Below are 13,675 nucleotides of genomic sequence, written 5' to 3'. Positions count from 1 at the left end.
AATTAGTTTTCACAAATTGATTAGCAGACATACCCATTTGATTGACAATATTAGTACAAAATTGTTAATGTCACCAGTAGTTATTTGTACCCAAGACATGAAATGAGAAACAATAGAGTAGTTTTTGCCTTGCTAACTCTTTAAAATTCGGGTACACCTGCAGGTCGGCTGACTTAGTTTACGTATTCAACATAAGAGAAATGCACTTGACCCATAACAATGGAGGGCAACACATTGAAAATGCTCTCTCTGTAAAATGGTGCATGTCAGTACAAACGCGCTTTATATTTGGCACACTGCTGCCACCCAGAGGCCAGCCATACACAGTGAATTGACATTTACTGAAAATAAAGTAAATGCTAAATACAAGTTTCAAACTTCGCTTACAAGTGCTAGTCATCCTTCATAAAATCTACCCGACTATGGGAGCGGGCGAAAAGCCTTTGCGAGCCATAGATGAGTGGCTGTAAAATAGTTATCTAAGGGAGAGGATAGAAGGGGAAGAACACACCAAGTAATAGAAGACCATTTAAACTGTGTCTGGATTATTTTGTATTAAAATGCAATTTGCATTTCGAAATGGCCATTAGCTAGCGATTTAAATTAAATAAGAAATAATGTATAAATAGTTACTTACTCTACCGCCTCCCCACTATTGAAAATGTAGTTACACTAGTTATGTACACCCAATTAAGATTGTTTTGGGCAAACCAGATTGCTTTTATAAAATCAATAGTTTCTACCCGATTAATATATAGAAAATGGTCAAATTCTATTTGTAATTTAAATTCTGTAACCAAATTGAGGGTTATTTGCTTTGATCATACTGCACTGAGAAACTTTCAGTCCCAAACAATGAAGTTGTGGGCATCTACAATAACAAAGCATATCCTCCATTAAACATGGTTTTCTTCTCTTGCAGATCCAATAGTAAGGATTTTAACAAGGTCTTCCTACCTTGATTTGGCTGTAGAGCCCTGGAGGAGCACAATATTAAGGAAAGCATAGCATGGGTAGAAAGAGGTCCTGCGTAACCTGAAATGCTATTATCTCCTTCGACCAGGTTCCCCCTAAGATAAGGAAATAGTTCAACTGTCAATGTCGACAATGCTTAAAGTAATAGAAGGTAAAGCATATGTGGTTTGTTTTTCTGCTTTGCCAGACACTCATCAAATGTAACATTTTTATTAGCTCGGTAATTGTTATTGAGAACTCTGGGAGAAAAACTCAGATCGATATATTAGGTTTTATCCTGCCAAAGTATTATTCCAGTCCTCAACTACAGTAAGTGGACATCTCATTTCCAGCAAATGTGAAAATTATGCACGCAAGACGAATCACTTGTATTTATTGCATATAAACAATGGCCATCTAGCAAACATATCTGAGTAAGGCTACAGATTGACAATTCCTTTGTGGGGCAACATTGCAGTTGACCATGCAGCAGCATACGAACTATCAGTTATGAGAGGCAGCACCAATCATTTGGGGAGCATCTGTAAGTGTAAGGTCCGTTTTAGTGGGGAAAGCGGTCACTGGTCTTGTGTCATCAAAAAGTTATAAGATTAATAATTTCCACTATGTGAAGCAAGTAGGACAGATAATTTAATTAAGATGGCCACCAAAGAAACTAAAACGCTTTAAGTTCTCTGCGATTTATGGAAATGTTAATTTCTAATGTCACAATTGAAAGGTACTTTCAGGACTAATGGAATATCTGAGGTAAAAAAATGGAAGTTCATATCCTCAAGCTCAAGTGCAGGGTGCGACAACAAAGCGGCAAATCCAACGAGGTTGGTATATCGCTGTCGAGCGGTCGCACCGAGTGAAGCAGACGTCTCCACGGAAGACACAGAGCCACCAGCCAGCTTGTGACAGACAGACCTCCTCCAGCACACAAGGAGTAACCTGGCCCCGTTTCAGACATCTCTGAAACTTTTGGATTTATCTTCCTTCTTTGGAATCATTGTCCTGAGGAAGATGGCCCCAATTACGAGTGCCATTGAAACCGGTCGACCTAATAGGTCATGAGGGCTCTCATGACCTACACCAAATATCTGTATGGAAAGAGATCAGATATTGCCACAGAACAACTACTCCTGCGCACACCCAGATGAAAAGAGTGTGCAATTTTTACAAGAGCTTCACGTCATCATTTTGGCCCCTCGGCCACTTTTATTTGTGCATCTCCAACTGTTGACCCCTAAGTTTTCTACCTACCTGTGTCCCACGGGAACCATTAAAATAAATAACACAGGAAAACAGAATATGAACAGTTGACCTTTTCTAGGTTGAAGCACCATCATACAGTTACCGCAGTTAATCTTTATTTCTGGACAGCGATATACCAACCTCGTTGGATTTGCCGCTTTGTTGTCACACCCTGCACTTGAGCTTGAGGATATGAACTTCCATTTTTTTACCTCAGATATTTCGAATAATTAAACATTTTTCCTACACAACCGTTGTTTTTGTGCTACCACGTCTAACCCCTTTTAACGGTTAACAGGAAACCAACGGCTTGCCCGTGCCCTCCCTTGCTTTTTCCACAACAACGTAACCCTGTTTGTTGTTCTACTTTCAGGACTAACACATTGTACTCTTGAATTATGCGATCTAAAGATGTTCATTTTCATATTATGAGACTTCATTTGTACTTTTAATTGGATGTTTCAGAGGAAACCAAACCCATCAATATGACATTTTTGTAATTGCTACTTTAACCTGTGAAATTTGATTAAATGCTAGGACTGACCTGTTAAAATTGCTAACCTTCAGATATACAGTATACTTTAGTGGGTCACCAATTATGATCAACCTCATCTTTGCTGAAATCATCTTCGCTGTCAGTTCCGTACGAGAATCAACACAGTTCATAACTTTATCAACTCCAAAACATATGTATATTGTGTATGTTTGCTAAAAATGTACATGGTAAACGTTATCTGTTTTTCACAAACAAACATTCTAAATGCAGAATTGAGTCTGAAGCAAACTGCACATCGCAGAAAACAAAAACAATTTCTTAATTTCCATGTTGTACCCCTGTTCAGTGGGAGATGGTCATCTTGGTTTCAGATCATGGCCTGGCAGTTAAGTCTTCACTGTGGATACTGTGACGAATTTGAAGACTTTGTCCCTTTTGCCCTAGTGGGAGCCACCCCCTTTGAGGCTAGGGATGTGAGCCCGCTTTGCAAAACCCTCCCTAAAGGTTTGGGAAAGTGGGACCTCAATGGGAGTGACTCCCATTAAGGGGACAAGGACTCCCATTCCAAAGGGGAACTGCCTATACCCAAGGCATTATCTGCATACATGGGAATTAGAGAAACTGATGTTACATTCAGCTGTGGGACTGAAAGTGCCTTTGGATGTTGCATCGACTTGACAGCTGAACATAAACAAAACGCCACTTTTTTGTCACGGAAACAAGAATAAAGGTGCAATCACCCTTCAATGGAGGAGAAGCAAGACGCAGAGGCGAACCTCCAATGTGAGCACGTCATTGAGGGGTGGAGCTGCGCTACAACGCGGATACAGCTGTGGAGCAGAGAGACGCAGGAGAGAAGGAAAGACAACGCTGACCCGGCACAGACCCGTGCAGAGTCGGCGAGGCAAGGCAGAGTAAATTCAGCCTTAACCAGAGGCGCAACCACGCAGAGGACCAGGTGGGCCCTGTCCCGGAGAAATGAAGCCGAAGCCAGAACTCTAGGGACGAAAGAATCCTCCGCTCACAATGTGAGGGTTGATGAGCAGAAAAACTGACACGAGTGGAACACAAAACTCACTTGTGTCCAGAAAGCTGTGACGAATGCCACCACTACTGAGCAGATGCCACCTTACTGGAGCAAACTCTGACATAGAACGTATCTGGGTTGCTCATACTGGAGTGGAGCAGGGAGACCAGAGAGAGAAAGGGCAAGAAGGAAGGATTAGCCTAACCCCATGCCAGGGGCATGAAGGACCAGAGAGAGAAATAATTAACAATAATTGTTACAGGAGCCCAAGAATCCTGAATATTTGTAATCAGCCAAACGGCCCACAGAAACTCCCGAGAACCAAGAGAGGCATATGAAAAGAGGGGTTACCAATATTTCCAGGAGATAAGTGAGACATTGCGACAGAGAAACTAGAGGGGGCCAAATAAACCATGTGAAGAACAGATTTGAGGGGAGCCGAGAGGCACCCAGGACGTGCACCAAGTGGGGGGTGTGATGCTTGAAATGCAGCTGAGGGACATGGCCGTAACCTTGTCCTTTACTGCTTTTAAACGTGTGTTCTGTTGTGTTTTCCGTGCAGGAGTTCATGTGGGACTCCTGGCGGTGCAGCTCTTTTAGTTTGGTGTGCAGACCCATTGGATACCCTTATGCCACCCATGGATGGGGGGGTACAATCCTGTGCCCCTAGTGTATGTTTTTGGGCACCTGTGTGTGACCCACAGAGCAGGTTATGGGCTGGTGTGAGCTCCATGCTGAATTTGACAGGTGCTCAGAGTATCCTCCATTTTGGGATACACAGGCCCTGCCATTGGAATCAGTTGATTCACGATAGGAAACAAGATGGCCCCTGTGGCCTCTTGCTTTCTATTGCCTGTTACCTTGTTTTCCCAAGGTCCTGGGAAGTCCTGACTCTATCCCTTCCCCCTGACCGGCTGCTGGGTGGCAGTTCCATATATGGTGTTGCTGCAAAGTCCAGGCCAGACGGGCTGGAGCCTTCCCAGTGACTGTATGTTGTGGGTACACACTGTGGGTGGGACCTGGGTGAATGGAGTGTGTGACGAATATGCATTCTGTGTTGTGGATGTCTAGTATCTGGTGTTTGACACAATGACTGAGACAGCCCTGCCCGAAACTGGTATGAATGCAGTGTGGAGTGTTGAATGGCTGGGTACTTGTCCCAATACACATAACTTGTTGTGAGTGTCTGGAGAGAAGTGAATGGCCTGAATGCACTATGCACCTGATTGGCTGCCGGCCTGCATGAATGCCCTTCTGACCGATTGGTTGCCCGAGTGTGACCCAGCAGAATGAATGGGAGATCAACTAGTATATCTGGGGCCTCTCACTGCTAGAATTCATTTTCAGAAGCCGAAGAGAAACTGGAGTTGAAACTGAAGCTTAACCTTGAAGCCCTGCTGGAAGAGAAGTCTTGATGTTGCTCTACTTCATCAATCTGAAAGCTGATGTGTCTCCAAGGACTAATCAAGAGAGGACCTGGTAAGGCACCCTCTTCCCGAGCTACGAGGGACGATCGTGCACCAGCTGAACTTTGCCAAAGCTCCCTGGTAGGCAGACCTACGACAGGCTGCCGACCGGAGACGGGGACTGCAGCAGAATCCCAAAGAGAAGCGCCCGGACTGTTGTCTGTCACCGTCGATGACTGCCGTCGCCGACCGAAGCCGCCATGCTCCCATTGCCCAAGAACCTAATTGGATCCCAGGACGCTCTCGCCTGCACCGCCGCCCGCCTTATCCCGCCGGAGAAGGGCAGGCAGTCGACGCACCGAGGAGCATCCTCTGGTGGGTTTCCCGCCACCCAAAGACCACAGAGAGACTGAGGACTCGACGCCCTTGCTGGGCCACAGTTCTTCAAACTCTTTGTGGTCCAGAACTATCAACATCGAGGTGCCCCGCACGCCTCTTCCTTGCAGGACGTCTACGCTTCCCAGTCGATGAGCACCGCTAGGAACAAAACTGCCACTTAACCACCGTAGTTCACTGTGTTCATCGCCGGACGTTTGACGACCCGTAGCTCCTGCCTTAAAGGGAGTGCACTCAAGAACAGCCGTTGATTTCGCGACTAGGAACTCTACAACACCAGGTACTTTGGGGTTGCTGAACTATTGGAAAGATTCTTGTGAACAATATATGGACTGGGCTTTTGATATATCTTTATTTTACAGGTTGCCCAGGTGGGGAGGATCTCCACACAGAACTGTGTCTAGGTAAAAGGGGCCAGTATTTTGCCTATTGTTCTAACCAACTGCTTTCCTCTTATATCTATTGTTGGTTTCCTTGGCAAACTGATTTGTGTGACATTTAACCATACAGTTGATGCACTTTAAAGAGAACGAAAAGTAATTGTGGTACCACGTAGAACTGTATAGATTTGCCATTATAGATAACCGAGTACAAAGTGAGTTATCGTGATATTGTACATAACCTTGAATATGAATTATGTAAAGACTGTTTTAACTAATACAGTGTGCGGACATTCCTTTGTGGGTGCTTGGGCACTACACTGTACTTAAGAACCAGCCTGCATCACCTCATGAGAAGCTAGGCCTTGATTGCTCGTCCATTGCTACCACAATAGAGAATCTTGCCTGGGGTCCTCTGTGCCAATCCTCTACCATATAGAGAGCAGAAGTACAGTCACCCCCCTCCGGTCTTTACATGGAGAAACCCACCCAAGTGGTGGAGAGGGATCAGAAAAAATTTCCCTTCACCCAAGACAAAGTGGACATTTTGTCTTTTCAGAAAGTTCAGTCTTTACTTTGGAAACTTGAAAAGACCTTTGGAACTTTGACAGACTCAAGAAATGTTAAACCAGGGAGAATGGTTTTCTTCCAATAGGCATTGGATCCAGAACCAGGAGGGATTCCTGGAAGCTCTCAGGGAGGGCGGCGTGAACAACAGAGGGCATGGCACTCTGCCTAGTTTTTCTTTTATATTTTTTGAAAGTGATAGGACCAGTACAGAGGTCATCCTTTTGCCCGGCGGTATAAGACCTCTAATAGGTCTCTATAAAGGAGTGCGACACCTCACGCACCCCTTGGGACTACAGTTACTAGAACTCTGACTTGTCTTCAAGCCCAGTTTAGCCCCACTTCCATGACTGTGTCTGTAATGTATAATTACTGTATGTTGAATAATTGAGAAGCTTCCTACATGCACGTTTAATTTATGTACAAAATTGAGCTATCAATTATCCTATGTTGAACATTAAATCAACTGTACCCACCTTTATTGTTGTTATTGTTATGTCTACATATTGTATTATGCTGAATGATTCAAACAACACTATTTTCTGGACCCTTAGAAAGACCCGATCAGCAGAATATGTATAAAAATGTAAAATAGTACCGACAGCTAAATAATAAAAGCTGTCCAAACATTGATGAGATTAAAAGTGTTTTTCTATGTTACGCCCAGGTTATAAGTGAGACAAAAATGGTCTTGTCTTAGTGATACATTAGAAAGGTGAATACGTTTACACAGCATAGCATAACCTTTAAGCTCAATGTTTATTACCAATGTGAAATGTACTCTGTAACTCGGTTTACATCTGTAAACACATTCCTATGCTTGTGTTCATGACTAAGTCTGCTGTAACAGCGCCACGATGCCCCAGGGCAGTTCTGTGCGCTTTATAAATGCAAATAAATAAAATAAAAAAAAAAATAAAAGTTGATGTAAATTTCTAAATATTGATGGTAGGATGCCCCCCATGTTTCAATTCAGTACAGAGGATAGATCTGTACATAGGTCTTTTGCTTTTAATTTTGACATTGCTAGCCCATTAGTAAAGTTTGTTGGGAAGGGAACTCCCCTTTTAGCAATAGGAAGCATTTTTTTTTTTTTTTTTTTTTTAAGTTAAATAGAACTCTTTGACAACATGTCCTCTGGCCCGAGTCCTTCTGGCTTGCCACAATATGAAAGTACTTTGTGTAGGTGTTTCTTGGAAAACAGCACAGCGAAACTCTGCAAGTTCAGTTATATAGGTTTTGGCTGACTACTTTGCAAATGAATGCTTCCAGTTCAACAATTTGTTATTGTGCTCCTAGTGAATTAAGTGCCAAAAGGGTGCCTTCAGTCACCTTAGCAAATGCTTTCCAGTATGAAATTGCACCTTACCCAACAAAGTAACTGTGCAAATACACCCAGAAAAGGCAAGAAACACAGGTATGATATAATATGATAGTTTATTTATATAGGGCCTATACACAATGCGTTTTAAAGCGCTTCAAGGCAAGGGAGTGAACATGGGAAAATACAATGACATTCTTACAGACCATGAACAGTAAGGATGTGAAATTAATTATCGTACTCGGCCTGACGACATTTCATATAGTGCAAGAGCTAAGACATAGATAAGGAAGGGAGGGGTAGAGTGGGAAGGAAATGGAAACAGACAGGCGACTACTGTACTAGGCCGGACAACATTTCTGGTAGAGCCAGAGAAAAACAAAAGGTGAGGGAGAGGCGTGCAGAAAGGGAGGGGAGGAACAAAACAAGCGACTATCATACTAGGCCTGACGACATTTCAGATAGTGCTACAGGGGGATTGGGGGGGGTAACAAGGGAGGGGGAGGAGACAGACAAGGTTGCTACTATACTAGGTCCAGGGACAATTCTGATAGACTAAATGCATAGAAGTAAGGGGAGGAGATGGGAAAAGGGAGAGGAGGAGAGAACAGAGAAGCAGTCAAAAAGAGTGGAGAAGCAAGAGGGGAGACCGAATACAACAGCAGAAGTCAGTAGTAACATAATGTTGCAAGTCAGGATACAAGATGAAGATGGGAACAGCATGACTCAGGGCCACCATGAGTACAAGATGCAAAGGAAGTCCAGCATGAGAGTTGAGACGCAGCGTGAATCAATCAAGTCCATAAAAGTCAAATCCAGCATTGGCCACAAGACAGTGATGGTGAAAGCAGAATGTATCACGACACACTCCTGCAGAAGTAGGCTGGAGGAGGTGTGGGGTGGAGGGGTTTGCAGGGTTGGAAAATCAAGCAAAACAGGCAACGTCTGTGTTCGAGAAGGGTAGGGGGCACAAGGGAACATCACGGGGGGACCAGAAGGGGTGGGGATGGCGTGTGGCGACAGAGGGGGTAAACACATGTTAGAGCATGCTAATCTGCTGTCTGAGCAGGGGGGGTCGGACCCTGGGTCCTCCTGGTCCAAACAGGAATGCAGAAGCCTTCAAAGAGCCTAGTGACAAGAATAATTCTACAAATTAAATGTCTTTTGAAGTAGGCAAAAAGACTCAGAGGGGTGGGGAGGGGTTTGGATAAATTCTTATAGCAAGAAGGAAAACATCAGTCTTCTGTGCAAATATATAGAGTTTTGTATTGATATATTGACTTCTAACGTGCAGAAATCTGACAGCATGAGTGTCGAATGCCTGCAAGTGGAATTGGGGAGTAAGCATTGCCAAATAGTCTCATTAGCCAGAGAGAAACTGCTGGAAGTGCATGGTTTTATCAATTTCCGAAATCTGCCAAGACCAGACCACAACCTAAGCGAGGAGTGTAGCGTGTTCCAGATTTTAGTACTTTGTACTGCAAAATGTCTACCCCCAGCAGTTAAATCGGAACCTAGGGGGAATCAGTAACAGAATCTATGAGGAGCTGCATGGACAAAATTAAAGTTATTCACTGTAGTGACTAGAGTACAAGTCCATTGTCCCCTTTCCTCCATCCAACATGGGGACAGTACCAGAACCTTTGGCATCGAAAAATTGAGCTTCCCCTTTAAATGTATTATAGCTTTTAATTTAGTATAGCGCACAGGGGTGCAGCCTCGGGCGTGGGAACGACTCACCAAGGTCCTGCCCTCCGGCACCTCACAGAGTGCGTGGGTACCAAGACCAGGAACGGGCAGTCACATGAGGCACATCTCGTGAATCCTCCTGCGGCAGACATGCACCAGGGGAGGCGAAGCACCAAAGGGAAGTAAAATAAGAATTGATAAAACAAACTGTGAGCAAGCGGAAAGCTAAAAAAAGTCTCCACACTTGCTGGCAGGTCTGACATCATTCGTGCAGAAAAAGGGACTGAGGTGAGGCGCCGGTGTGTGGAGCATCCTATGCCCAAGGCCGCACCCTGCACACTATACTAAAATACAAAAGGGAGACTCGATTTTTCCCTGCCAAAGGTTTTGGTACGTCCCCATGTTGAGGGGGCGCCCGCAAGGATGGAGGAAAGGCAAAGGGGCATATGAGTAGTAAGGTATACAAACCCTATCTCAGTCAATATGATAGGGTTCTACCACACAGACATTTATGTACAAGTGGGGCAATTTTGAAAATGATACTTGTGGAAACTGAAAGCCAGTGTAGTTGCCTACATGCAGGAGTGATGTGACCGAAAGGAGAGGTTTAAAACAATTTTGGCTGTATTTTACTGGAGGACCTGGATCTTGTTGTAAAGGCATTTTGGAAAGTCAGCCTATAATTAAGTACAATAATCTTTTTCAGAACCAGAAATTGCAAACACAATATTAGATAAATGGGCAGAAGACATTCATGGCTGAATCAGATTGCAAAGACTTAGGTAAGTGGTATTGCTCATTGTCCAATTAAATGGAACGGAAAAATCTAACAATGGGTCCAAGTAGACAACAAGAGATTTAACTTTAAGATAGCAATACTGTAGGCCTCCAACTGAAAAGAAAAGAAGAGGGTAAAGGAATACAAGAACTAAGGAGAAAACCAGGTAAATCAGGATCAGCTGTGTTTATATTGTGTTAAGGATGAGCCAGTTGTGTTGCATCCAAATCTTAACTTGCCAGAGGATGTCTGAAAGCATGAGGCCGTCAGAAAGAGGACAGCCAGAAAGTTTAAAAAAACATTTGGATGTCACATCTGAAGCACCCTGAAATTCAAAATCCATCAGAGAAAAAAGACTGATGAAAGGTTTCACATAGATGTTGAACAATAAAGGTGATAGGGCAGAGCCTTGTGGGACTCCATATTTACAAACCACAAACTCGGTGGCTAAGCCATCAGAAGTTAAACAGAACCTGTGTCCTGTGATAAAGGAATCAAACCACTGCAATGCAGCGTCGGACATTAGCTTCCGAGGTAAGCTTCTGTAGAAGTACCTGGTGATTCAGTGTGTGAAATGCCACTGATAGTTCAAGCATTATGACTAATGAAGTAAGTTTCTTATAAAGGTACCAGGGAAGTCCAGAGAGCTGCAGGTGCTTTAACTAGAAAGCCAGAAAGTAGAAAGTCCCTCTCTCTGTGCCATTGAAGGCATGAATAATTATCTGTCTGCCTCTTCTCGTGTACTACTTAAATCAGGAGGAAATCTCTGAATTACTGTAATTTATGCAGATTTTGTAAAGCCCCGGGGGTGATTGAAGATTTAAAAACACCTGTTTCTACTTTGCCCAGTTACATTGCCACACAGGATATAATGTTTTGCAAAATGTGTCAACAGCTAACAAAGGGTAGATGTGGAGTACCTGTGGTTGACCATATTGAGTGGACAGTCTGTCCCATTGGTTGTAGCAATTATACTATTTTTGAAATTATGTGAACTTGACGCTTGAAAGAATAATTTTTGTCAAAATTGTGGCACTCAGAATATGTTCATCTTCACGTGCTGTTTTTATACCTGTGATTTTAGGATAAAGTATTGTGAGCGTATTAAATTGTGCTCGCTTTTGGGGATGCACTTTAAGATTATGAATTGAGAAAAATTGTTTAGATGAAAATGTTTTTTTTTTTTTGCACTACTTAGTGGAAACTTTAGAGGTTTGAACAATTTGTTCAAGCCAAACAATAAAAAAAATAAGACAGTTCATTGAACAATAAGAGGCAGTCACGTCTGTATGGCACGGCACTACAAGTCATTTGTACGTGCTGACACGTTTTTGTGCTAGGTAAGCAGTAAATACATCTTTGGTCTTACTGTGTAAAACAAAAAAACAGGTTTTTCATATTATATCATCTGTTTTTGTGAGGACCACGATTTTGAAAGTGGGTTGGCACAATTCCATGGAGCCTCTTTTTCCTAGTCAAACTATTGATTGAGTTTTCCTAGTATGTGTCAAAGAAAGTATTTCATTATAATCCCAGTAGTACTTATGAATGTTTTTGTTGAATGCTTTGGCCAGATCTTTGAATGTCCTTTCACTTATCCAAAACGTATACTTCTGCCATGCCATCTCCAATTTCAACAAGTAAGATCCTTTCACGTACAGTATGTGTAATTGCTTTTGTTTGAATGGTTTGTTTTCTGTTTGTGTTGCTGCTTTGCGGTGGGATCTACTTCAAGAGTTCAATCAGTTTGCATTTTTGCAGGCAAAGATGTAGAATTCCATCATCAAGCAGTGATCACGAAAAAGCAGAATTCATAGAGCACTAATGTCTACTTCTACGTGCCTACTTCTGTCCATCGCTCTTAACTAATACTGAAGAGGTAAACGATCTTCTTGGCCCATAAGAATTGTCCATTGGTCTAAACTTTAAATTACAAGTAGAAACTTTACTCCCTTCCTCAGTTCCTTTCCAAGTTACCAAAACAAAGTTGCATCTTGTGGTGTTGGTGTTGTTAAAGTTCTCATTCAAAATATAACAGATAAAGTTCCAACTCAAACATCATTCCGTATTGCCCATAGTTTCCTCCACTATTGGGTCCCTGGTGAATGCCTCCCTTCTCCAGGTATCTTATTCTCAATACTTTCACAGTGCCAGGGTAAGGACTCCCTGGCCCGGGCCATCCATGGCATTGCTTCATTGTACACACGATCAGGGGGTATGGCTTTCTCCCCTGATTTCTCTTGGCATCGCGGTACAAAACAACAGGGGCTGTGGCTTCCTTCCCCTGATATCTCTCAGGTTCTTTGCCACAGTTTACAAAGGCTGGGGGATTGCTTCCCTTCCCCAGGCCATTCTAAGGCTTTCCGATGCAGTTCTCAATGCCAGGAGGGGGGGGATGACTCCCTTCCCCTGGCTTTGGTGTACCCAAAATACTTCTCCCTTATCTTGGTACTATATTTTCACAGTTCTACTCCACCACTCTTCCCGTGGTTTAGCTTTCACCTGAAGTGTGGGCCCCAGACCCCCTAGGATTCTACTTCTTTCCTTTGGCAGATCCGGTTCACTTTCCAGCCAGGTGCTGCGCAGAAGAGGATTTGTGATGCTCTTTTCAACTGGGTGCGGGTCCCAGACATGACTTTTGTATCTCTTGGACCCCTTTAAAGCCCCTCCAAGTATCTCGGCAACCCTGGTACCCGTACCTACACTCTCCGGTGGTGTGCGGCTTTGTTAGCCTTTCCGTGTGCTGTGGAGTCTCCACTGCACTCTGTTCCTCACCAGCAGCACCTCTGCCTCTGACAGCAACATCCAGCGGTCTTCGTCATCTGAAGGTTGGCTCTCGCAGCCTTCCAACCTCAGCAAACAGTGAGTGAGCTTTCCAGCAGGTCAGTAAGTGTGCCAGGGGCTGTCTAAGAGTTCCAATGCCTTCCTCCAGGGAGGGCCGAACACTCTTTTTGAGTCTCTCCTCACTTTCTATGCTCATACAGTGCCCATATTGACTGGCAAGCTTACTTTGGTTCCGTGAGGCGTTCCTCATGGCTCTGCGCTTCTTCTTTCCAGTACTGGCATTGTCAATCTCTACTTGGTTAGTTTCCTTGTCCAGTCCTCAGTGTACTTCAGGTAGGTAGACCCTACTCTTCCTCGTCTCAGTGTTTCTCATGAGAGTTGTGCTGTCTACCATACAGAAATACATGGAATTGTGGGGAACTAGTGTATCCTGTATAGGGTAGGAAAACGAGAGAGATACTCTGTTCTCCCCAGATAGTTGTCCCTAGTCCCATAGGGGGATCCCTCCCCATGAAATCCACCCGCTGAGTACCACTCCCAGGGGGACCATCGGGGAGTGGCCTCTCCTCCCTGGCCTCATGGGAAGGGGCTCCCCTGAGGGGAAAAGGGACAACATCCAA

General features: G+C 43.8%; 1 protein-coding gene across 6 annotated transcripts in view; it reads right to left on the bottom strand.

The window, feature by feature from the left end:
* Positions 1-13,675, bottom strand: part of GAB1 (GRB2 associated binding protein 1) — a 534,151-nt gene that overhangs the window by 178,855 nt on the left and 341,621 nt on the right. The window lies entirely within an intron of this gene.

This window comes from Ambystoma mexicanum, chromosome 6q, assembly GCF_040938575.1.
Source record: "Ambystoma mexicanum isolate Mex_15411 chromosome 6q, UKY_AmexF1_1, whole genome shotgun sequence".
NCBI lineage: Eukaryota > Metazoa > Chordata > Amphibia > Caudata > Ambystomatidae > Ambystoma > Ambystoma mexicanum.
The sequence above is the reverse complement of the archived record's forward strand: the minus strand, read 5'-3'. Positions and strand labels throughout refer to the sequence as shown.